At 36.6% G+C, this 24,075-nt stretch overlaps 1 protein-coding gene and 1 pseudogene across 3 annotated transcripts in view; both read left to right on the top strand.

Annotated features, from left to right (window-relative positions):
- Positions 1 to 20,283, top strand: part of LOC149140477 (cyclin-U2-2-like) — a 66,940-nt gene extending 46,657 nt beyond the window's left edge. For both annotated transcript variants that reach the window (XM_089449221.1, XM_089449222.1), the window contains 11 exons: positions 1,352 to 1,657; positions 1,950 to 3,533; positions 3,850 to 4,199; positions 4,313 to 4,408; positions 9,155 to 9,231; positions 9,370 to 9,452; positions 9,546 to 9,722; positions 9,951 to 10,028; positions 10,294 to 10,572; positions 10,788 to 10,869; positions 19,764 to 20,283. The gene's annotated coding sequence lies outside the window, so the exon portion shown is untranslated. The remainder of the gene's footprint in view (positions 1 to 1,351; positions 1,658 to 1,949; positions 3,534 to 3,849; positions 4,200 to 4,312; positions 4,409 to 9,154; positions 9,232 to 9,369; positions 9,453 to 9,545; positions 9,723 to 9,950; positions 10,029 to 10,293; positions 10,573 to 10,787; positions 10,870 to 19,763) is intronic.
- Positions 12,969 to 21,579, top strand: LOC149140476 (uncharacterized; annotated as a pseudogene). Its single transcript, XR_016265070.1, has 7 exons — positions 12,969 to 13,023; positions 16,336 to 16,948; positions 17,591 to 18,761; positions 18,969 to 19,425; positions 19,764 to 19,886; positions 20,046 to 20,272; positions 20,628 to 21,579. The product of XR_016265070.1 is annotated as an uncharacterized LOC149140476 (transcript).
- Positions 21,580 to 24,075: the final 2,496 nt, after the last annotated feature.

Raw genomic sequence — 24,075 nt, 5'->3', positions numbered from 1 at the left:
CTACAGTTCCGTTGGCTACCATTGCATCTAGCTGCACCTCATTAATGGGTAGGTCTAAATATGGATGCACCATTAACTCCCTTGTCCGACAGGAAACTCCTCGCTCCTCCAGTTTACCAACCTCCTGCAAAGCTGCCCTGTTAGGCTCTAGCACCTCTTGTTGACAAGTTTCGACAACCCCGCTGGCTGCCTGTGCATTTGTTTTCTTCCCGCTAATGGCTGGTCTCAAGGATGGCTGCTCATCCTCCTCCATCATGGTCTCAACATGCGCCACTAGCTGACTCTCAACAAATGGCCCGTCACGCACACTGTGCATATCATCCTATGACTCATGCCCCGCCATACGTTGCTCATGTTGAATCACCACAGATAACTCATCTCCTTAAATGACCCCCATGGGGTCTATCGATTGCTCATCATACACCTCTGTCAAACGTGGTTGCATATGTGGGCTGCTGTCAACGTTATCACTTGTCTGCTCACGCTCTTCAAAGGTATCCTCATAAATACCCACAAACTCTGCTATAGATGGAGAATCCTCATCCGGAAAGTAAGAAGGAATCTCCTCCTGACCCCCCTCTTTCATCTCCTCTGTGTTACTCAAGCATGAGTGGTTAGGCCCCCAAGTTTCCTTGCAAATGAAGTAAAGACCCTTCCTTTTCAGCTCATGCTTGCTACAAGCTTGGCTCTTTGTATCCTTCATCGTCGTCAACTCCTCCTGGGTTAGCTGCCTTCTGAAAAATCTCAAGTTTTGCTCAACCACCCCTTTGGCTAGCTCATAGGCATCTGGTGGGACAACCTCTGTCTTCCTCCAATGACTAACAATTAACTTATGAACATATATCTCAGATAATGCCAAATTGCTGCAACTTTAAAGAATATAAATAGTGCCTAATGCTTATGAAAGTTGTGCACCAAGATCATTAACGCCTGGGGTTCCAGGATCACTAATAGGAGTAACAATCTCACTCTGAAATACTTACTAAACTTGTGGAAACTTAGAGGAGCATCAATATTATACTAGTTAGAGAAGCTTTCCAGATTATCAAATTTGAAAATTCGGCCTGTGCGCAATATGGTTGCAGGTAGAAACCTGAACTCTGTTGTTTTTCGTTTCTTTTGTCTTGTTTTAGTTCAGAGTTCAATTTTGAATTAACCTTTTAAAGAAACTGCTATGCCTGTTGTCCCATTCATAATTGTCATTGGTGTCAAATTCTGCTTGGAAATGTTCTCATAATATTGTTGGTTTCTATGCAATATTTTTCATAAAATGCTTTGATATTTGTTTCACATTTCTTAGAACTTTTTGTATATATTTAATATTACTAATGATTCCTTTTTTGGTGTGTAGGGTGTCATTGGTTGGCCATCACACATTTTGGGGTTGGGGTTGCAGATGAGTGTCTCTATCTATTGTTTCTCTTTACATGATTTCTTTTTGTTAGTTTTGTAGTTTTTTTGCTATGGTTGATTCCGATTTGGTGTAAAACCCATATCTGTTTTTGTTTAAATTTGGGCCATCTTACATTATTAATCATTTGTTTAATTATTGAATGCAATGTAATGTAGGTAAATGAATGTGGAGGATTCATGATGAAACTACTTAAATATTTTTATGAGAGAGACATTGTAGCAGAGTGTAGAGGCAAACATTGAGGTCAATTTTCTTTTGATGCAGAATCCCTGTATGATCTGCTATGTAATCTTTCTTGTTGCAAATATTCTAGATCTCCTCCCTCCTTATTTATTTAACGTTTATGGTTTTTGGTGTTTGCATATGATGTATTTCTATTAAATATGATTACCCATAAGATTTTTAGTCTCCATTAAGATTACTCATAAGATATTTTGTTATTTCTTTCTTATTTCCCATAATATTTGATACGTTTCATATTTCTCATAATATTTTCTAATCTCTATTTAATGCTTGTTTATTTTTTGATGTGCAGGGTGGCTTTGGTTGGCCATGGGTGCTTTTTGTAGCTATAGTGCAAAGTCTATTTCTTATTTGTCCTCTTTCTTGCCTTTTCTTTGTATTTGTCCTTTTCCTTTGCCTTTTCTTTGTATTGTTGGTTGTATTTTTTTCTATTCTTTTTGTTCTATTTTGTTTTTGTGGCTGCTAATTTTTTGTACTTATGAGCATGGCCATGCTAATTTATGGTTTGATCTTTTTATCTTTTGTGTGTGTTTTTTAAATCTATTTTTCTTTTGTTCACATCTTCTTTTGGGTTCAATGGTGTGGGTTTAGGGATAATCTAGAGTGCACAAATGTAATGGGCAAGGTGAAGGAGGTATGTATGGTGGAATTTGCTTCTTAATGCATAATGAAAAGCAAAGCATGTATGGGGACGACCTTGTTTGTTTCTACATAATTATATGGTTTTATGTCCACTTTTATTTAACTCGTTTGTTGCTTCATCACTATATTATGTGGGTTTTTTGAAATGTAGATGCAGTGCACATTAAGAAAAGGTGAAGGAACACTAGAGAAATTACTATTATCTTTGCTCACTAGAGAAATTACTATTATCTTTGCTCAAGAGAGATGTGAGGCACCATAGAAAAGGTATAAGCAAAGATAGAGGGTGAGTTTATTTTGTTGCAAAACAAGTGTAATGGGCAAAGGCAAAGGAGGTATGTATGGGATAATTTGTTTCTTTATGCATAAAGGCAAACAAGGTATGTATGGGGATGGACTTGTTTGTTACTACATAATTATATGGCTCTATGTCCATTTTTATTTAAGTAATTTGTTGCTTCATCATTATATCATGTGTGTTTGTTGAAATGTAGATGCAGTGCAAATTAACAAGGGTGAAGGAACATTGATAGAATTATTAATTTCTTTGTGTGAGAGAGATGTGATAACTATAGAAAAGGTATAAGAAAAGATAAAGGGTAAATTATATTTTGTTGCAAGACTCATGATTAAATAGATGCTTATTATATTATTTGAGTTTTATGTATATAATGTGTGGTATGCAAATGTGGGTAGAGGAAGGTGGTGGAGTATCGAAGAAACTACAAAAATGTATGTTTTTGTATGGGAGAGTTGCTAATGTGTAGGAGAACAAAGGAAAAAGGTGCATTCTTTTTTGGTTTTGACATGGATATCTTCTCATTTCCCAATGCCTTTCTTTCCTCTTCCTTGTTGAGGAGTTATGATTTTTTGGTCAAATTACATAAGATGTACTTTTGGAAAATATTACTCATAAGACTTTTTGTTTTGATTTATCATTGCTCATAATATATATGTAAGTGTTTGTTTGGTACATTGTCCAGGAAATTAAAGCAGGTGCTAACAACCCATGTCCATACAAGCATAGTGGGTGAAGAGGAATATTGAGGTCATATGTATGGTTCCATCTTTGTGTATTTAAATTCAAGGCATCTTACATTATTTGTCATATATCTAATCATTGACCACATTGTAATGTAGGTAATGTAATGTGGAGAATCACTAACTAAAGTGTTGAAATGTATTTATGAGCAAGACGTTGTAGTAAACTGTGAAAGCAGAGGCACAAGTACATGTGAGTTTCCTTTTGGTGCAAATACCCATATATGATCCACTATTTACCTATAAATGATCACCCCTCTTTATCTTCTTAGGGTTTATGATTTTTAGTCTTTTTGTAGTAGAGTGTAAAGGTAAAGACAAAGGTAGAGGTGAGTCCCTTTTTTGTGCAAATTTTTTGTACGACTTGTTACAAAAGCCTTCTCATTTCAAATACAACAATCCTCCTCTCTCTTAATGCTTTAGGTTTGATTTCTTGTGCATAAGGTTACTCATAATATTGTTGGTCTCTAATTAATATTTCTCATAAGATATGTTGATATTTTTTGCAGGGTGTCCTTCGCTGGCCATCGACGCATATTCGGGTTGCGGATAGGTGTCTCTATTTGTTGTTTCTCTTTTCGTGTTTTATTTTTGTTAGTTTTGTTGTTTTTTGCGATAGTTGTGATTTTTTTTTCTACTCTTAATTTTTTTTCCTTTCACATTTGTGAGCATGGCCATGCTGATTTTTTGTTATACATATATATATATATATATATTCTTTTTATGTGCCCTCTTTTCTATTTTTCTTAAATTCATTCTTTTCTTTTGGAATTGGGGTGAGGGGGATACAGTGAAACAAGTCATTACAACTTATGTTGTGGGTTTAGTTCCAAGAGTGTGTTGGGCAAAGGCAATGGAGGTATGTACTACGGAATTTATTTGTTTACTATTATATAATTTTATCTTTGTTTTAATTTAACTCATTTGTTGCTTCATAATTATCTCATTTGTTTAAATTTAAATGCAATGTAGGTTAAAGAAGGTGGAGCACTGATGAAATGGCTGAATATCATTGTGTGAGAGAGATGTGGGGGCACTATAGCAAATGTGGAGACAATGACATAGAGGGTGAGTTATCTTTTGTGATATTGGGTGAGTTTATTCTTTTGTTTTTGTTTTTCCATTACTATCGATTTTTGTTTTTTCATTTCGGAGCATGGCCTCCTTGGTTTGATGCTATAAACCAAGTCAAATATCCTAAATAGTATTAACAACTTCATCTTCAATTGTGCCCCTCTATAAGAGTTATTTAATCAAAATGGACAAGAGATATGTGGACAACTCACCCCATGAGAAGATGTGCATTTTAAACCTCCTTCACATGCATGGATGTGTAAGTCTCTCAACCTCCCAAATGGACAATCTTCAAGTGAATGCGCGTGATCATTTGCAAATGATCATTTTCTAGTGAACAATATACAATATACGATGGGCCATATCATGTTGTAAGTTTGTAACTAAAGACAATGTGCCATCTGCAAATTGTAGAAATTTGTAGGCCTAACCTGGTTTCAGGTTTTAGAAATCACATAAGTTCAATGCCCAACCCTTCATGGTTTTATGCTGCTATTTTTAAACATGAATATATTCAAAAAAACATGAAACACATAAGCCCACTCTGCTTAAAATATTTGTTGAGAATAACACAAGCTCACCCACAATTTAACAGAGTGATTTTTGGTCCAAAGACTGGAAAAACCCTGGAGGGAAAACAAGTGAGTAGAGAGAGATTTTTATTACTTTCAAGGAAATTATTACAACATTTAATGACAGTAAGCATAGTGGACTTATCTCCCTAAATTCTTGCCCAAAATTTCTTGGAAATTGTGTTAAAGATACCCCTCGATTTTTGTGCCATCTTGCTAAGAAAGTTTAGCCAAGTTCGGTATAGTTTGGCAACAATAAATGCTGCTATCAGTCCCCTCAAATCTAGTGCCAGATAACCACTCAATTTTCTGCCCAAACTTTATTTATGTGCTGTTGTAGCAGCTCTAACAGCTCTATTAAACCCTCAAAATGATGCCCATAACTTCTCAAAATTTGTGAAGCAGTACCTCGATTTTTGTGCTTGAAATTTGCTGCTCTGACAACACAATACCAGCTCTACAATTTCTCGATTTTGTGCTTGAAATTTGCTGCTCTGATAACACAATACCAGCGCTGCAACTTCTCGATTTTGTGCTTGAATCACTCAAAAAATTGTGCATCTTCAGTCTTCAATTACTGCCCTTGAAATATGTGCTAGTACCAGTGTTATTAGGACTGCACCAGCCAGTTCAGACCGGTCTGACCGTTTTTTCAGCAAAAACTGGTTTCAACCGGTGACTTGATCCATTTTTGGCTGGTTTGGTACAGTAAAGCCATGTAGAATGCAACAAGTGGGGCCTGTTTTGCTTTTTTTTCTTTTACTTTTTATCTTAGCTAGGCACTAGCCCACAATAGGTGCCCAATATTCAAGCCTATGGCCCCGTTATCTGTCATTTTCGTCCTTTTACTTAAATTTTAAACATTACCATGAAATGACTTAGGATGTTTGAGAGTGGTTTTGACCTCATTGGATTTTACATAGAGAAAGTAGAATTTTAGATCTCACTCAAAATCCAGTGGAATTAACAGTTTTTCAGGATTTCAAGAGTGTGGGGATTGCATCGTTTCCATTGAATTCTATCATGTATGAGGGTATTGACATAGCATTTAATCAAGAGCACCAATCTCTCTATGTACCTTGATGTTAGAGGCATTGATTATTGAACTTCTCGATCGTGATCCTACTAAAAATGTACCCATTACTCAAGCAAAATCTTGAACTGACATGCTAAGTTTTTGTTATTTCTGATGTTAAATGCTCAAAGGGTGATATTGATGACAAAGATCCCAATATAGGCAAAGATTTTGATGATATGTAGGTATTTGTTGTAGCATGATTTTTTTGGATGCTAGAGGCCATCTAGGTCTTGTTTTTTGATGTATTTTCAGTTCAAGATGGATTGCACTCGGTCATATTATGGTTATGTGCACCCTTACATGCTCTATAAATGAGAACTTTTACATGCTCTATAAACGAGAAATTTGGCTTATTTGTGTATAAATGGTTTGAATTAATATGGATGCACATGAATACATGTGGTTTTCTTTAAAATTTGAATATTTTGTGTTTTTGGTTGATCGATATTTTGGTCCGGTTTTTTGGCTAGTTTTGGTCCGGTTTTGACCGGTTCCTGGTCTGAGGGGTTTACCGGTTCAATGATCAGTCTAGTTCTGATAACATTTGTATAGTGAGCGAATATAGTTGTACAGTGTAAAAAGGTCATGTGGTGAAGATATTTATACACTCTACAAATGTAGCAGAGAGGATGGATAAGTCATTTTTTCTTTTAATAAATAATTTTTTCATTCAACCTTGTTGAAAGATTTGTTGTTCACGAAAGTGTTTATCCTCGTCAGTGGTTTCATGGGTTTTTTTTTTGGTTAATCTTGTTAATGGGTGTGATATTTGAGTTTCTCCCGAAACTTTGATTAAAAAAATTTATATTGGGGTTCACATCTTTAGGGCTTATTGTGCATGGTTGTCATTGCTATAACGTTATTGGATCCATGACGATTCAAAGTATTATGATCTGGTTAATTCGTTGAGGTTGAAAATTACCATGTTAAATTAGTGTTCATTTTCAAATATGTCGAAATTTCTTGAATTTTCCCAATTTGAAATATACGCTTCACCTCTATGAGGTCATGAATCTACTTTGTAGATTCTTTTATTTGGTGCTGAAACTAATTTGTTCAATGGACTTTCAAGAAGCTTGAAATCTACCCAACACTATTTCTAGGCAAACTCAAAAATGCAAACACGAGAAAGACTTTCCACATACATTATTTTAGAGGCCCTTAAGTAAATATTATCTGAATCAATGTTATTAGAACCAGACCGATTATTGAATCGGTAAACCCCCAGGATCGGGAACTAGTCAGAATTGGACCGAAACCGGTAAAAAAACTGGTCAACCAAAAACACATAGTATTCAAATTTTGAAGTCTCTTATTTTCATCCTTTTACTTTAAGAATTTAACATTACCATGGATTGCATATCAATAGTAAAGCCATAGGCTTGAATATTGGACACCTATTGTGGGCTAGTGCCCAACTAAGACAAAAATGACAAAATGCAAAACAAGCTCCACTTGTTGCATTCTACGCGACTTTACCATATTGAACTGGCCAAAAACAATTCAAGTTACTGGTCCAAACAGATTTTTGCTTCAAAATGGTTGGACCAACCAGTTTAGACTGATTTGGTCCTGTCATGATAACATTGATAAGAATACACAGATCTGAAAATTTTTATTACCATGAAAATATAATATCAACGATTCAGATCTTTGAAGGCATCATTAAGCATGCTACAACAACATAGCAATCAACTTCCCTGTCATAATAAATCAACGTACTAAAAGAATCATGAAAGTTGCTCGATTCATGAAAAAAATCAGATCAATGATGACGAGGATAGCACAAAAATGATAAGCCTTATATTATCATTGTAATGAAAAGTAAACACAATACCCTATAGATGGCACATCAATAGAAGCAAGCATTCTTTGATCCATAGCAAACCCTTGTTGGGGTGTCCACAATCACTGCAAGACTTATTGGGTGATAGAAATCTAGAAACCAATATTTGGAGCTTCCAACAATCCAACATCACATAAATTGTGAAATCCCAAGATCTTCCACTAGTATCACACAAACCTTTAAATAAGATTTACACACTTGCATCCCACAAGCTATAATACTCCCCGCTTGCATCTCACAAGCCAAGGACCCTTGCAGTAGTATTCTTGCTTAAAAAAAAGTAATATAATCTTCTAAATTCCCCAAGTAGTTAGCATTTCCCTAACCATCCATCTTTCAGATGCAAAGTAGTTGGGCTTCGTAAAGAGATAGCCCTATTTTTATATGGAGTAAGCAGTAAGGGGAGGAATGCCAACACCAAAACATGGAACTAAATAGGCTAATTCAACTATCGAAACCCCCCAACGCCAAAACATGGAACTAAGTAGGCTAATTCAACTATCGAAACCCCCGACACCAAAACATGGAACTAAGTAGGCTAATTCAACTATCGAAACCCCCGACACCAAAACATGGAACTAAGTAGGCTAATTCAACTATCGAAACCCCCAATGGAGCACTTCTCAAGTTGTCTTGTTGTCCATGTGTGTTGGTCCTCCAAGATGGTGCACCCACCAATCAATGGCTCCTCACTTCAAGCAGTCCTTGACGGATGTGCTAGATGGATCCGATGCAATTAGTGCCTTTGTCTGCAAGCTCTAAGAGCATAAATCCCTCGTCCAAGGGGGTTAATGCATGTGTAATAAGCAGTGTTGCGAACATCTCGATGACATCCCGATTTTATCTCGTAATCACGATTTTTTTGTCCTAGCCGATGTTGGCTGGCCGATTTTTACAGATATTTTTATGGTAACTTAATTTTGCCGATGTTTGCCGATTTTTATCGATATTTTCCCAATTTTCACGATTTTTTGGTTTTCAAGACCCTTGCCAATTTTATCCCGATGCCAATGTTCGCAACATTGATAATAAGAACACATTCTCTTCAACAAGTGTGCCTCGAAAAAGATGTCAAACCATCACAAATGTGTTGACTACCACTTCAAGTGTAAATGAAATTTGAAATGCAATCTCCATTTTTATCCTCGAGGGAAGTATGTTTTCTGTTATAAATAATTATTGCCTTGGATTGTCGAGTTTAACTTGTATTAAAATTCTAATGTTTTGTTATGTATCTATTGTAGATGGCCTATTTTGGTGAACCTGAGTAAATGAAATACAAAATGGACTATGCATCTGTGTAAAACAAACTCTAAGGGAGGTGTGTTTTCTATTATGAATGATTGCTAGTTTTGAGATATTTTTGCCATTATTATTCCTGTGTATTATAACCCAATTCTGTCCACCTTTTTTCTTCATAGATTAGTGCTCATGGTTGTTGTTGCAATAATCTTATCAGTGTATGATGATTCTATAAGAGTTGGCAATGACCAAGGAAATGAAGTTATTCTATAGGAGCTGGCAATGACCAAGAGCAAGGAGGTATGTGTCATTAATTCATTTGTCTTTTTTTTCTGTTATTTAATTGCTACTGCGATTTATTCGTGGTCTCATATATAAATTTGCTTTGTGCAGTGAGTGATAGTTGTAGAGTCTAAGAAGTTTGAGAGGAGAAGGCCCCTTAGACAATGCAAATCAGTAGAAAGGCGAACAAAGCATCATTCAATTTACCTGAATGCATTTCGAAAATGATGGATTGCAACCTCTTCGTGCGGGAGGTGGCAACATTCCCTAGCGCCCCACACATTTCAAGTTAATAAATGAACCTTTTTTTTATTTTATTTTTTTATGAAAACATTGGTTGTATTGACTCTAAATATAGTAGATTGATTTTAGAAAAATTTTAGAAAAATTTTATCATCTCAAATTTAGCAAAGAATATAAATGTGACTCGAAGCAAGTTGATTAGAAGTTCAAGCCTCCAACCCCCTAGTTCATCTTGTATTACAATTTTGATATTTTACTATGTATCTATTGCAGATGGCCTATTCTGATGAGCAGAATTAAGTGAAAGACAAAATGGACTCTCATTTAGTTATAAAAACTATTCTAATGGAGGTATGTTTTATATCATGAATAATTATTACCTTCAACTTTTTAATTTAACTTGTATTACAATTCTAATATTTTATTATGTGTCTATTATAGATGTCCCACCTATGTGAGCATGAGTAAGTGAAATAGAAGATGCATTGCCCATCTTTAAAAAACATCCAGTGGACGAATGTTTCATATTATAAATAATTTTTCGTTTGGAAATATGCTTACCATTGCTATTCCTCTATTTATTTTAACCTGTTTCTGCCTATTTTTTTTTCCACAGGAGGGGACCATATTGCAAGAAGAATGATGTACAGAGAGATGATGTTTGCATTTCATTTTTTTGTTATTGTTTGTTGTTTTCTTTGTTGAATTTGAGCATGGCCATGCTTTGTTTTATTTGTTGTGTTATACCTGTTTTTTTGGTTTTGCAAATATTTTTTATTTTTCACTTTTTTTTTTATTATTATTTTTTTAATAATTTGTGGTTGTTTGGTATTGGTTTGGTTTGTTGGGTGAGAAAGGAAAGTGGTACGTGGAGAAGCTGAAAGAGATGAACAAGGTGAGATGGGTGTTATTGTTCATACATGAAGGTGATTTATCCTTTGTGCCATGCAATTCACTTTTCTCTATGGCTAATGATTCGATGGGAGTGGGCAATGGTCAGGGGAAAGGAAGCATGCATTGTTAATTTTTCAATCCATCTATTTGTTATTTAGTTTATTATATCTTTTATTTTTGGTCTCATACTAAAATATATTTGTTTACTTTGTATAGTGTGTGATTACAGCTGTACAATATAAGGTGGTCAGGTAGTGAAGATAGTTTATACACTTTGCAAATGTAGTAGAGAGGATGGGTAAGTCATGCTTTCCTCTTAATAATTAATCTTTTTCTTCAACCCATTGAAATATCTGTTTTTCGGATTTATCCTTTTGTCATGGTTTCATGGTATATCATCTTGTTAGTGGGTGTGATATTATTGCTTCTTGTAGAACTTTGATTAAAAAAAAAATTAATTGGGGTTCACATTTCCAGGGTCTATTATTCATCGTTGTCATTGCTATAATGTTGATAAATCCATGATGATCCATGAGTATTATCATTTGGTTAATTGTTTGAGGTTGAAAATTACCATGTAAACTTGTTAAAGCAGTGTTCATTTTCAAATATGTCTAAAATTTTTAATCCTTGGTGCTGAAACAAATTTGTTCAATGGACTTTCAAGAAACTTGGAATCTGCCCAATACTATTTCTAGGAAATCTCTGTTCAATGGACTTTCAAGAAATTTGAAATCTGCCCAATACTATTTCTAGGAAAACTCAAGAATGTAAGCACGCCAAAGACTTTACACGTACACTATTCCGGAGCCCCTTAGGGAAAGTTCTATCTTAATACACAGATCTGAAAATTACTTTTATTACAACGGAAATATAATATTGACAATTCAGATCTTTGAAAACCATAGTTTTAAAAACCAGAACCGGTGACCAGACCGGTCCACCTAATAAACCAGGTTTCAAACCGGAACTGGTCAAACCGGGACTGGTCAGATCTCAATGAACGGATCTAAAAAAAAACATGAAATAATTAATTGTTAATGAAAAAACTTAAGATTTAAAAATTAAAACCATGATTCTAAACCAATAGAGACAAAATACGCAAAATTCTCATCTATATACCATGTAAACGTGAATATATCAAAATGACACCCAGTGCAATGCATATCATCGACAAAATACATAAGCAATGAGGCTCTAAATGGCCTATAAAGTCCAAAATAAATGCTACAAGCTATGGGACCATTGGCCTACAGTCTACTACAAGTCTACATATACGATATTAGTGATCAACATTATCACTTGAAAGTTGAAACTTCTCATCATGATCAAAATCAATTGGTTGAGTTTCTACTCCCAAACTTTGCAATTGCTTGAGTCACAAACTTCTCTGCTAGTTCAGTGACTTGAGTCTCAAACTTCTGAAGGTATTCTGCCTTATTACTTCATTTGGTGCTCCACATGGCTTTACGTGGCCTCCTATCCTAGCCAAGTGTTGCTTGAACCTGTTAATACCCCTCCTTCAATAGATTTTTGGCAATATTTGTAGGTCATTTTTCCATCAATCATATCACAATGAGCCCATACAATATCCTTGGCTTTTGGAGGCATGGTGGCTAGTACTTAGCTCAAAATCTTTGTTGTTCCACTACTCTAGCAAAAACTCAACACTCTCCAAGCTCCCAATGAAACTCACAAAAACTCCAAATGAGATGTGTGAGACAAATGAGGGGGGTGATCTCCTTTTAAAGGCTTGGAGAGGGTGTTTTTGGAGGGAAACAACCCTTACTTTCCTTCCAAAACACCCAAGCTTCCAAAAAGAGTCTGTGTGGGTCTGTCACTGTCCGTCGCAACCTTGGTAATGAGCTATGCGGTTTATGACAGAACCATCCGGTTTGAACATAAATCGATTGGTTTCGTAAAAAACCAGCCGGTTTGGTTTGGTTTTTTGTGATTTTTTGGCGAAGTTAGCCCTTAAACTGAGTTTTTTTTCCTGGTTTGACCTGATTGCCTAATGAATTGGTCAGTTTGGCCAGTTTCTTATTCGTGCCGACCGGTTTTAAAACTATGGCTACGACAACATAGGGATCAACTTCGCTGTCCCAATAAATTAGCGTACTAAAACAACCTTTAAAGTTCCTCCTCGATTCATGAGAAAAATCAGACCAATGATGACAATTATAGCACATGAATCAAAAAATTAGACCAATGATGATAAATATAATACAACAATGATATGCCACCTACATTGCAAGGCGTGACAAGACTTATCCAACTTTCATTACACACACGGCCACACAACTTGTCGCATGAATGAGAACATAAATGTGGAGCAAGTAACCATACTAATGCTTTAACCAATCAATTAGTGTACTAATGATTCACTTACTTTTCTCTATGGCTAATGATTCCATGGGCGTGGGCAATGGTCATGAGAAGAGAGGCATGCATGGTTAGTTCGTCATTCCATTTGTTTGTGATTTAGTGTATTATATCTTTTATTTTTGGTCTCATACTAAAATATATTTGTTCACTTTGTATAGTGAGCGACTATAGTTGTACAGTGTGAGAAGGTTAGGTGGTGAAGATACTTTATACGCTGTGTAAATGTAGTGGATAGGATGGGTAAGTCATGCTTTTCTCATAAATAATCTTTTCCTTCAACCCGTCGAAATATTTGTTGTTCACACAATTCATGGTTTCATGGTATTATCCAATGTTGCATGTACTTGTATAAGATTCGTCTGGCTATTGACACAACGACTCATATAAGAATTGGGAACAACCCATATAAAACTCGTATAAGACTCAACAAAATATAGACTCCCTCCATTTTCCCTTTCCCTCGACCTGATCTTGTTAAACACAAGAGTGGCGAAGACAAAAGATATGAAGGATCAGCCTTGAATGCATTATTATTCACAATGATACATATTTATACAAGTCTAGTGACCCTTGATTTCACATTCCAAGTGGTCTCTTGGACTCCCGTTAACTGTTCAACTTCCACACCACCCCTTAGAGGATTACGTGTCCAACATTTCCCCCCCTTAATCTGAAGGGGTATGTATGAGTCCAAGAAGAGAGCTGTAATACAAAATGTGCAAAAATGTATGGCAACATTAGGCTGAATGTGCTTTCTGAAATGTTGGCATAAGGTGATGGTTTAAAGATGACCACCAACATTGGAACACTTAGTGCAGTTCCTGGAACGCTTCCAAATCTGGCAAGAAGCTGAAGCTATGTTGCAAAAAACTTCTAGGAACCCGACGTTTTGAGACATACCCGTACTTGAAGCTCCGAAACTCAACCATAATGTAATCATATATGAGAGCCAATATAGACTTGGTTTTCCTTCTAGATTATCATCTATGGGTCTTATTCCCTTTTTTCTTGCAAAATATTACGTTATTCACTTATATATATATATATATATGTGACGTTTCAGCCAATGTTTCCTATTTTGGGAGGTGACGTTTCTAAACATACCCGTTTCGGAAACTTCGAAACATTTTGGCGCTTCATGCAACTTAGAGCTGAAGTGTTCTACTAGAGGAAGTGTCCCTAATGCTTTGGAGAGGGAGACCTTCAACTTGGAAGAAGGGAGGTCTCAACCCCGCACATATGGTTTAAGGCTAATCACCAACCAAAGGTATGCTCAAGGGCATCTCTGTCTCTGGCAACAACTCTGAATATGGTATGGAAAGTTGTGGCTCATGCTCGCTTGATGTGGCTTTGAAGCTTGTATATGACCATCACTCCCTCCCTGTCAGAGACAAGGTGAGAAGATGGAGAAAACTCATCTGCAAGACTGTTCAATACTCTAGAACAAGTTCTGACATATGACTGAAATATCTTCTTGGTTGTTGAAGCCCATTGCCAAGAAGCGATCCACCCAAGATGAACTTTTGTTCTTGCAGGAGGCTTGTTTTTGAAGCATTTGTTTGAAGAATGAGTGGTTTTATGATAGTGTTCACATGGATGAAGATCAAAACAATGATCTTTCATATGGCCAACTCTGTCACAATGTTGACATTTAACTATTTGTTGTGGCTACTGTGGAAGAGGACCAAAACCTGGAACAACTGAAGGTGAACTGTCATGAATAAACCCAACACTATGAAACTGGATGGGCTTTGAGTAATCTGGAATATGAGAGGACACATCCTTGTGATACCCAAGACCAATTTTGTGCTTGTTATGCACAAGCTCTTTCCAAGGATTGATGATTGGCTTGGGAAGTGAACGTTGAATTTCTACACCTGTATGCAAATCCGCTTCTAAAATGGGCACTTGATCTAAATCAACCTCAACTTTACTGACTTGATGACTTGGTTGTTGCTGATAGTATCCTGTTTCAAAGTCAAATAGGGGATTGTTCTGAACAAAAACAAGTTCAGAAGGATCCCTTTTCTACTGTAACTCATCTCGCTGAAGCTGAGACTCCAGCTGCAAAAAATCAATGTTTTCTTGTGCATTTTGTAGACAAATTTTGATGTCAAAAAGAGTTCCCTAACTGACTTTTACCATCCCATCAACAATGGAATAAATTAGAGTATTCAATAACTTTAATGCATCATCAATTCAATCCATTTGACAATAATGCTTCAACTACAAATGCACTTGCTTAGCATGTAAAGTGAACTTATGAACATATATCTCAGATAATGCCAAATTGTTGCAACTTTAAAGAATGTAAACAGTGCCTAATGCTTATGAAAGTTGTTTACCAAGATCATTAACACCTGGGGTTCCAGGATCACTAATAGGAGTAACAATCTCACTCTGAAATACTTACTAAACTTGTGGAAACTTAGAGGAGCATCAATATTATACTAGTTAGAGAAGCTTTCCAGAGTATCAAATCTGAAAATTCGGCCTGTGCGCAGTATGTAAAGTTGTTAAAGCAGTGTTTGTTTTCAAATATGTTGAAATTTATTGAATTTTACCAATCTAAAATGTACACCTCACCTCTATGAGGTCATGGTTCTACTTCGTAGATTTTTTAATCCTTGTTGCTGAAAATGATTTGTTCAATGATCTTTCAAGAAACTTGAAATCTGCCCAATACTATTTCTAGGCAATCTCAAGAATGTAAACACGACAAATACTTTCAACGTACATTATTCCAAGATCGTTCACCCACCAATCAATGGCTAGATCTGTAGTTTACCACATCTAGTCCAAATTTGAGAGCGTGGGAGTTTATCACAACTGGCCCAGGTTCTATCCTCAGCGAATTGCTATATGGGTTTGGGGGTTAACCTGAGAATCACCTAATCCACATGCCCAAGAAGTTTCAAATCTTCGGTTAAAAGAAATGGTGTTTTGATTTTTGGTATAGAATGACTAGATTGGTATTGCAGAAGCAATGTATATGTATTTAATGCTCAAGCAATATCTTTCTGAAGACAGGAAAATGCATTGCTCATTTTGATTTATTTTGGATATGGAGGGATTAACAGAGACAACATATTACTATATTAGCTGTTATTGTTGGTGTTGCTGTAAAGTTGATCTCTTGTTTTGAATTGTTTTTGTAAAGCAGGTTGGAGCTGTGAATTTCTTAACCTGTGCTTGTAGGTTTGCATATTGTCCCTGAAGGGTTTAGTGGAGCTATAGTGCTTGAAGCTCTTTTGGGAAGACTATGGGAAAAGAGAGGAAGAAACTAGCGGTAGTAGGCTGGTGATGTTGGTTCCTCGCACTTTTTCCGAGTGTTTCAGGGCATTATGATGGGATGATTGTCACACAGCAGGATAATCAGGCTTGCTGAGTGTTTTAGGGCATTATAATGGGATGATTGTCACACAGCAGGATAATCAGGCATTTCGGGCCTTCAAGCGTGCCCTTGATGATCCTCAAGGTGTTTAGAAGAGCTGGAATGACAGTGGGATTGGAGCATGCTCTGAAGGATGACTTGGAATCAAATGTGTTAATGGCCAAGTGATCTCTATACAGATTCCATGGAGGGGTTTGGGAGGTCGTATTACTGAGCAAGTGGGTTAGCTCACTACACTGAGAAAGCTGAATCTTGATGACAATGTCTTAGCCGGTGCAGTGTCAAGTTCCATGGCTGTTCCGAGGAACCTAAGGGGTGTGTAACTCTTTAACAACAAGCTCTCTGGTACCATTCCACGAGGGATTGGTAATTCTCCTCCCCTTCAAGCTTTGGATCTGAGTAACAATTTATTTAGTGGGGCTATTCCTCTTGGGATTGGAAGTTCAGGCAACCTATATAGAGTTAACTTGAGCATCAACAACCTCACTGGATCATTTCCTGCAGACCTGGCTCAGAATCCTTCTCTGACATTTCTAAACCTCCAGAATAATGATCTCCAGGGCTCATTGCCTAATTCATGGGGTGAAGGAAAGCAGGAGTACCAGCTCCAGTACTTGATGTCGAGAACAATGCATTTGCTGGAAGCGTTCCCGCTCACCAGGAAATCTGATGATGGGATGATGGCATTATGATTGGATGATTGTCACAAAACAGGATCATCAGGCTCTTGGGGCCTTCAAGTGTGCCCTTGATGATCCTCGAGGTGTTTTGAAGAGCTGGAGTGACAGTGGGATTGGAGCATGCTCTGAAGGATGGCTTGGAATCAAATGTGTTAATGACCAAGTGATCTCTATACAGATTCCATGGAGGGGTTTGGGAGGTCGTATTACTGAGCAAGTGGGTTAGCTCACTACACAGAGAAAGCTGAATCTGCATGACAATGTCCTAGCCGGTGCAGTGCCAAGTTCCCTGGCTGTTATGAGGAACCTAAGCGGGTGTAACTCTTTAACAACAAGCTCTCTGGTACCATTCCACAAGGGATTGGTAATTCTCCTTCCCTTCAAGATCTGGATCTGTGTAACAATTTATTCAGTGGGGCTATTCCTCTTGGGATTGGAAGTTCAAGCAACCTATATAGAGTTAACTTGAGCATCAACAACCTCACTGGATCATTTCCTGCAGACCTGGCTCAGAATCCTTCTCTGACATTTCGAAGCCTCCAGAATAACGATCTCCAGAGCTCATTGCCTAATACACAGGGTGAAGGAAAGCAGGAGTACCGGCTCCAGTACTTGGATATCGAGAACAATGCATTTTCTGGAAGCGTTCCTCCTCACCGGCAAATCTGAGAAAGCTTCAGCAACTTAACCTGAGTCACAATCAACTTCAAGGACACATTCCGAATGAGCTTGGCAATCTTAAACAGTTCCAAGCCCTTGACCTATCCTATAATAGATTGAAGGAAGTTTCAGTGAACACCTCAGCAATCCTACTTCTCTTAACCAATTAGATTTAGGTCACAATATAATTAGCGATACCATTCCCAGCAAAATAGGAAATCTTCAGAAAATGGTAACCCCTGTGTCTGAGACACAACAATTCGACTGGACAGATTCCACTGTCCATTGGAGATATCACTAGCCTGTCATTACTTGATTTATCAATTAACAAGCTGAATGGTGTCATTCCATCTACTCTAGTAAGGCTGAGCAATCTTAAGAGCTTCAATGTCTCTGACAACCGGCTTCGTGGTCCTGTCCCATCGTACTTGGCAAGAAAATCCAATGCTACCTCTTTTGCAGGGAATTTGGGTCTGTGTGGATACGATATTACAACCCCTTGTAATCAGTCCTTATCACCAAGTGGGTCTCCAGCAGTATCTCAATCGAACTAACCGTGAAAGAAGGGAAGAATACTTAAAACTATATGGCTCATTTTAATTATTACTGGGAGCATTCTTGGCTTGATGATGATCATTGGTTTAGTTCTCCTCTTCTGTTTCTTGGGTCGGAAATCTATTGGCAAAGCTGCGGGAGAGAAGGGCACTGCTGCTGTGGTTGAAGGAGGAAAGCTTATACACTTTGATGGTTGTCTGGTATTCACAGCAGATGACCTTCTTTGTGCAACTGCATATGTAATGGGCAAGAGCACTTATGGAACTGTGTAAAAGGCTGCTTTGGAGGACAGGAATCAAGTTGCAGTGAAGAAGCTGAGGGAGCGAATAGCAAAGAGTCAAAGAGAATTTGAGACAGAAGCTAATGCTCTTGGGAAGATCAGGCAAATTAGCTTCTTGGGAAGATCAGGCATCTTAATTTGCTTGCTTCTGGGAGCTTATTACTGGAGACCTAAGGATGAAAAACTCTTGGTCTTTGACTTCATGCCTGGCGGAAGCCTTGCAACATTCCTTCATGGTATTTTTCTTACTCAAATAAGAGCACAGTTTGATAAACTTAGGTTTGCATTAAAATGTGGTTTATGTAAATGAAATTAGTTCACTTTTATTGATATATGGCCCAATCCTGAGGAAATGCACCCCGAGCGAATTGTGTTTTATATCACTCAAAATTACCTGGGAATCTCTGATGGATACTGTTTTCTTGTTTTCTTCTCCTTGGCAGCAAGAGGCTCAGAGACACCTTTGAATTGGCACACAAGGATGGAAATTGCATTTGGTGCAGGGCAAGGGCTAGCTTATCTACGCAGCAATGAGAACATCATTCATGGAAATGTCACTTCCAGCAACATCCTGCTTGATGCAAACATGAATGCCAAGATTGCAGATTTTGGCTTGTCTAGGTTGATGACAATTGCTGCTAATTCCAATGTGATTGCATTGAATGCCAAGATTGCAGATTTTGGCTTGTCTAGGTTGATGACAATTGCTTCCAATTCCAATGTGATTGCCACAGCAGATGGTTGTCTGGTATTCACAGCAGATGACCTACTTTGGGCAACTGCAAAAGTAATGGGCAAGAGCACTTATGGAACTGTGTATAAGGCTACTTTGGAGGACGGGAAATCAAGTTGCAGTGAAGAAGCCGAGGGAGCGAATAACAAAGAGTCAAAGAGAATTTGAGACAGAAGCTAATGCTCTTGGGAAGATCAGGCATCTTAATTTGCTTGCTTCTGAGAGCTTATTACTGGGGACCTAAAGATGAAAAACTCTTGGTCTTTGACTTCATGTCTGGTGAAAATCTTGCAGCATTCCTTCATGGTATTTTTCTTACCCAAATAAGAGCACAGTTTGATAAACTTAGGCTTGCATTAAAATGTGGTTTATGTAAATGAAATTAGTTCACTTTTTATTGGTATATGGCCCAATCCAGAGAAATGCACCCCAAACGAATTTGGTCTTATATCACTCAAAATTACTCAGAAATCTCTGATTGATACTGTTTTCTTCTCCTTGGCAGCAAGAGGCTCACAGACAAGACACCTTTGAATTGGCACACCAGGATGGAAATTGCAATTAGTGCATGGCAAGGACTTGCTTATCTACGCAGCAATGAGAATATCATTCATGGAAATTGCAATTGGTGCATGGCAAGGACTTGCTTATCTACGCAGCAATGAGAAAATTATTCATGGAAATTGCAATTGGTGCATGGCGAGGACTTGCTTATCTATGCGGCAATGAGAACATCATTCATGGAAATTGCAATTGGTGCATGGCAAGGACTTGCTTATCTACGCAGCAATGAGAACATCATTCATGGAAATCTCACTTCCAGCAACATCCTGCTTGATGCAATCATGAATGACAAGATTGCAGATTTTGGCTCGTCTAGGTTGATGACAACTGCTGCCAATTCCAATGTAGTTGCCACAACAGATGGTTGTCTGGTATTCACAGCAATACCACAGCGGATGACCAACTTTGTGCAACTGCAGAAGAAATGGGCAAGAGCACTTATGGAACTGTGTAAAAGGCTACTTTGGAGGACGGGAATCAAGTGGCAGTGAAGAAGCTGAGGGAGCGAATAGCAAAGAATCAAAGAAAATTTGAGACAGAAGCTAATGCTCTTGGGAAGATCAGGCATCTTAATTTGACTTCATGCCTAGTGGAAACCTTGCAGCATTCCTTCATGGTATTTTTCTTACCCAAATAAGAGCACAGTTTGATAAACTTAGGTTTACATTAAAATGTGGTTTATGTAAATGAAATCAGTTCACCTTTTATCGGTATCTGGCCCAATACTGAGGAAATGCACCCTAAACGATTTGGGTCTTATATCACTCAAAATTACTCAGAAATAATGATTTCTTCTCCTTGGCAGCAAGAGGCACAGAGACACCTTTGAATTGGCACACCAGAATGGAAATTGCAATTCGTGCAGCGCAAGGACTTGCTTATCTACACATCAATGAGAACATCATTCATGGAAATGTCACTTCCAGCAACATCCTGTTTGATGCAAACTTGAATGCCAAGATTGCATATTTTGGCTTGTCTAGGTTGATGACAACTGCTGCCAATTCTAATGTGATTGCCACAGCAGGGGCTCCTGAACTCACAAAACTGAAGAAATCCACCACCAAGACAGAGGTATACAGCTTTAGGATTGTCTTGCTGGAGCTTCTGGCTGGCGAGGCACCACGAGAACCCATGACTGCAGACAGTGAGATGGACCTTCCTGATTGGGTTGCTTCCATTATGAAAGAAGAGTGGACTAATGAAGCTTTTGACCTGGAATTGATGAATTTTTTTTCCAATTATAGCTTTGCAACTGGCTATGCATTGTGTGGACCCTGCACCTTTTGCAAGGCCAAGGCCAGATATGGAGGAGGTTGTGCATCAGCTGGAGGAAATAAAACCTGAATTTCTCCACAGCAGTAGATATAGGACTCATACGTATGATATCATAACAACAATAATTAGAAAAAATGGATTATGCTTTACCATCGCTACATTCAAAGTATTAACAAAGGGATTGATTAACAGCAAGAAATGTAACATGTAATAATGCAATTGGTTTAGCTGAGTAGTTTTTTCCTTATTTGCTATAAAAGATACTGATATTTCCCCCTTATTTGCTATAAAAACTGTGATTTCAAAAAGATCAAAGATGAATGCTATGAGGTGATCAATTGCCATGCCTACCAATGGATCTTTCCTCTTGAACTCAACTTCATATTCGTTTAAAATTGTATGAACTAAATTGGAGGCTATAAAAACTGTGATTTCAAAAAGATCACAGATGAATGCTATGGGGTGATCAATTACCATGCCTACCAATGAGTCTTTCCTGAACTCAACTTCATATTCGTTTAAAATTGTATTATGAATGAACTAAATTGGAGGAAAGAGAGGTTCCACTTCTAATTGATCAGATTTGGTACTATAAATTGAATTCTGGGTTTATTATTGTTTAATCTCGGGTTTTATAGTTTTAAATTTTATCATTTGATAATGTTAGATTTTTTTGGTTTTAATTTTTGGTTTTGTGACTCACATGTATAAAACCCTCATACATTATATCATATAATAACTATACAATACAATATATTACTATTACTATATGCTGCTTTATGGGTTTATTATTATTTAATCTCGGGTTTAATAGTTTTAAATTTTATCATTTGATAATGTTAGATTTTTTTTGGTTTTAATTTTTGGTTTTGTGACCTATATGTATAAAACCCTCATACATGATATCATATAATAACAGATTTTTTTGATATCATATAATAACAGATTTTTTTGGTTTTAATTTTTGGTTTTGTGACCTACATGTATGACCCTCATACATGATATCATATAGTAACTATACGATACAATATATTACTATTACCTTACCCTCATACATGATATCATATAATAACTATACAATACAATATATTACTATTACTGTATGCTGCTTTTGGGTACACAGTCGTTCGTTCATTCTTTTGATTTTATGATCATACAATATATATTACTGTATGTTGCTTTTGGGTACACAGTCGTTCGTTCCTTTTGAATCTATGATCATACAATATATATTACTGTATGCTGCTTTTGGGTACACGGTCATTCGTTCATTCTTTTGATTTTATGGTCATGTATTGTTTGCAGAAGTCATGTATTGTCGCGTCTGCAAATAGTAAATTATTATTCTGCAGATTCTTTTCAGCACTTCCACGGGCAGTGGCAGAGATGTGAAAATTTATACCGTGTTATAGTCTCTTGAATTGGAATGATTTAAAGTGTGTTTTTTTCTGTGTACAGTCTCTTGAATTGGAATGATTTAAAGTGTGTTTTTTTTCTGTGTACCTGAATGATTTAAAGGATGATTACATTAGACCTGCAAATGTAGTGGCAGTCTCATTGACACAAACCTCCTTATAATAAAAACCACCAAGTCTACCAATTCTCCTCATGATGAATATATTAAATATTAAAAACCAAAAAAAAAAAAAAAAAATTATTAAAAAAAATCATCACACCTATAAAACAAGTTTTGGAAAAGCTAAAATTTATAGTGATGAACACTTTCCCTATCCCTATAGTACCTCTGACATGCCCTACTAGCTTGCTTTAAATTATTATCCAATTATAAAAATGATAGTAACGAGATTGCAAAATCATGAGTTTAACACTATATTGACTTCCATAAATCTTCACTAAATGCAAAAGGCAACAAATGCTATCTTTTATATAATAACAAATTTTATGACCATTAAAAAAACAAGATAAAACTAATAACAATGTCACTCAATAAAAATAAATTCAAGTCAGCTTCCCTGCAGAGTTCACTTGCCAAGTCTACAAAAATGTAGAATAAACATAAATATAAAATTCCCAATTGCTTACTCAAAGCTGTGTGCTGGGACCCTAGTTTTAATAAATAAATAAATATTAACAACTTGACGACTGGTATCAAAATGTTACACATAACATAAAAATAAATATAAAAGTACTTCTGACATGCCCTGCTAACTTCTTCAAAATTATCATCCAAATATAAAAATGATATTGATGAGATTGTAAAATAAATGTAAGTATAAAATGTCAACCCATAACGGTGTGCTGCAGCCCGAATCATTAAAGAAAAAATAATCTTGATTACAACTTGACGTATTATCAAAATTCAAAACATAAAAATAAATAATAAGAAAAATATCTAACTGTACAACCCTATCACTCACGAGTATCTTAATGAGAAAAACTCGAGTCATCAAGAAATGATGCTATTTACACCTTGATGAACAGGGCCAACTTTTAAGGCATTTCATTTATCAACCATAACAAAGCAGTAATCTAAGCAACTATTTCAACTGAAGAATCATGAGCTCGCTTGACGAATGCTTGCCGATGCCTCTAACTGTGTGCTGCAGAATGTGTCATTAAAGAAAAAATAAATATAAGAGTACTTCAATTTAAAACATGACATAAAAATAAATATAAGAGTACTTCTGACATGCCCGGCTAACTTCTTTAAAATTATTATCCAAATATAAAAATCATATGACATTGTAAAATGTCAACCCATAACAGTGTGCTGCAATGCGAAACATTAAAGAAAAAATAATCTAGATTACAACTTCTCCTTGCTTACTGCATGAAAAGTACACAATTTGTGTGTTCATAGCTAGAGATGTCATGGATGGCGGATGAAATTTGGTGGGCTAAAATCAGAGAGCCAAATCAATTGGGTCACTTGTCACAGGGTCAAAAACCCATGACCAAATATGGTAGGTGTAATATTTGTGCTAAATCAAGTGATGCCTACATTTACGGATGGA

Source organism: Pinus tabuliformis, chromosome X (genome assembly GCF_031772625.1).
Source record: "Pinus tabuliformis cultivar Carrire ecotype Pingquan chromosome X, CPIR1, whole genome shotgun sequence".
Classification (NCBI taxonomy): Eukaryota; Viridiplantae; Streptophyta; class Pinopsida; order Pinales; family Pinaceae; genus Pinus; species Pinus tabuliformis.
This window is presented reverse-complemented; position numbering and strand designations above follow the sequence as displayed.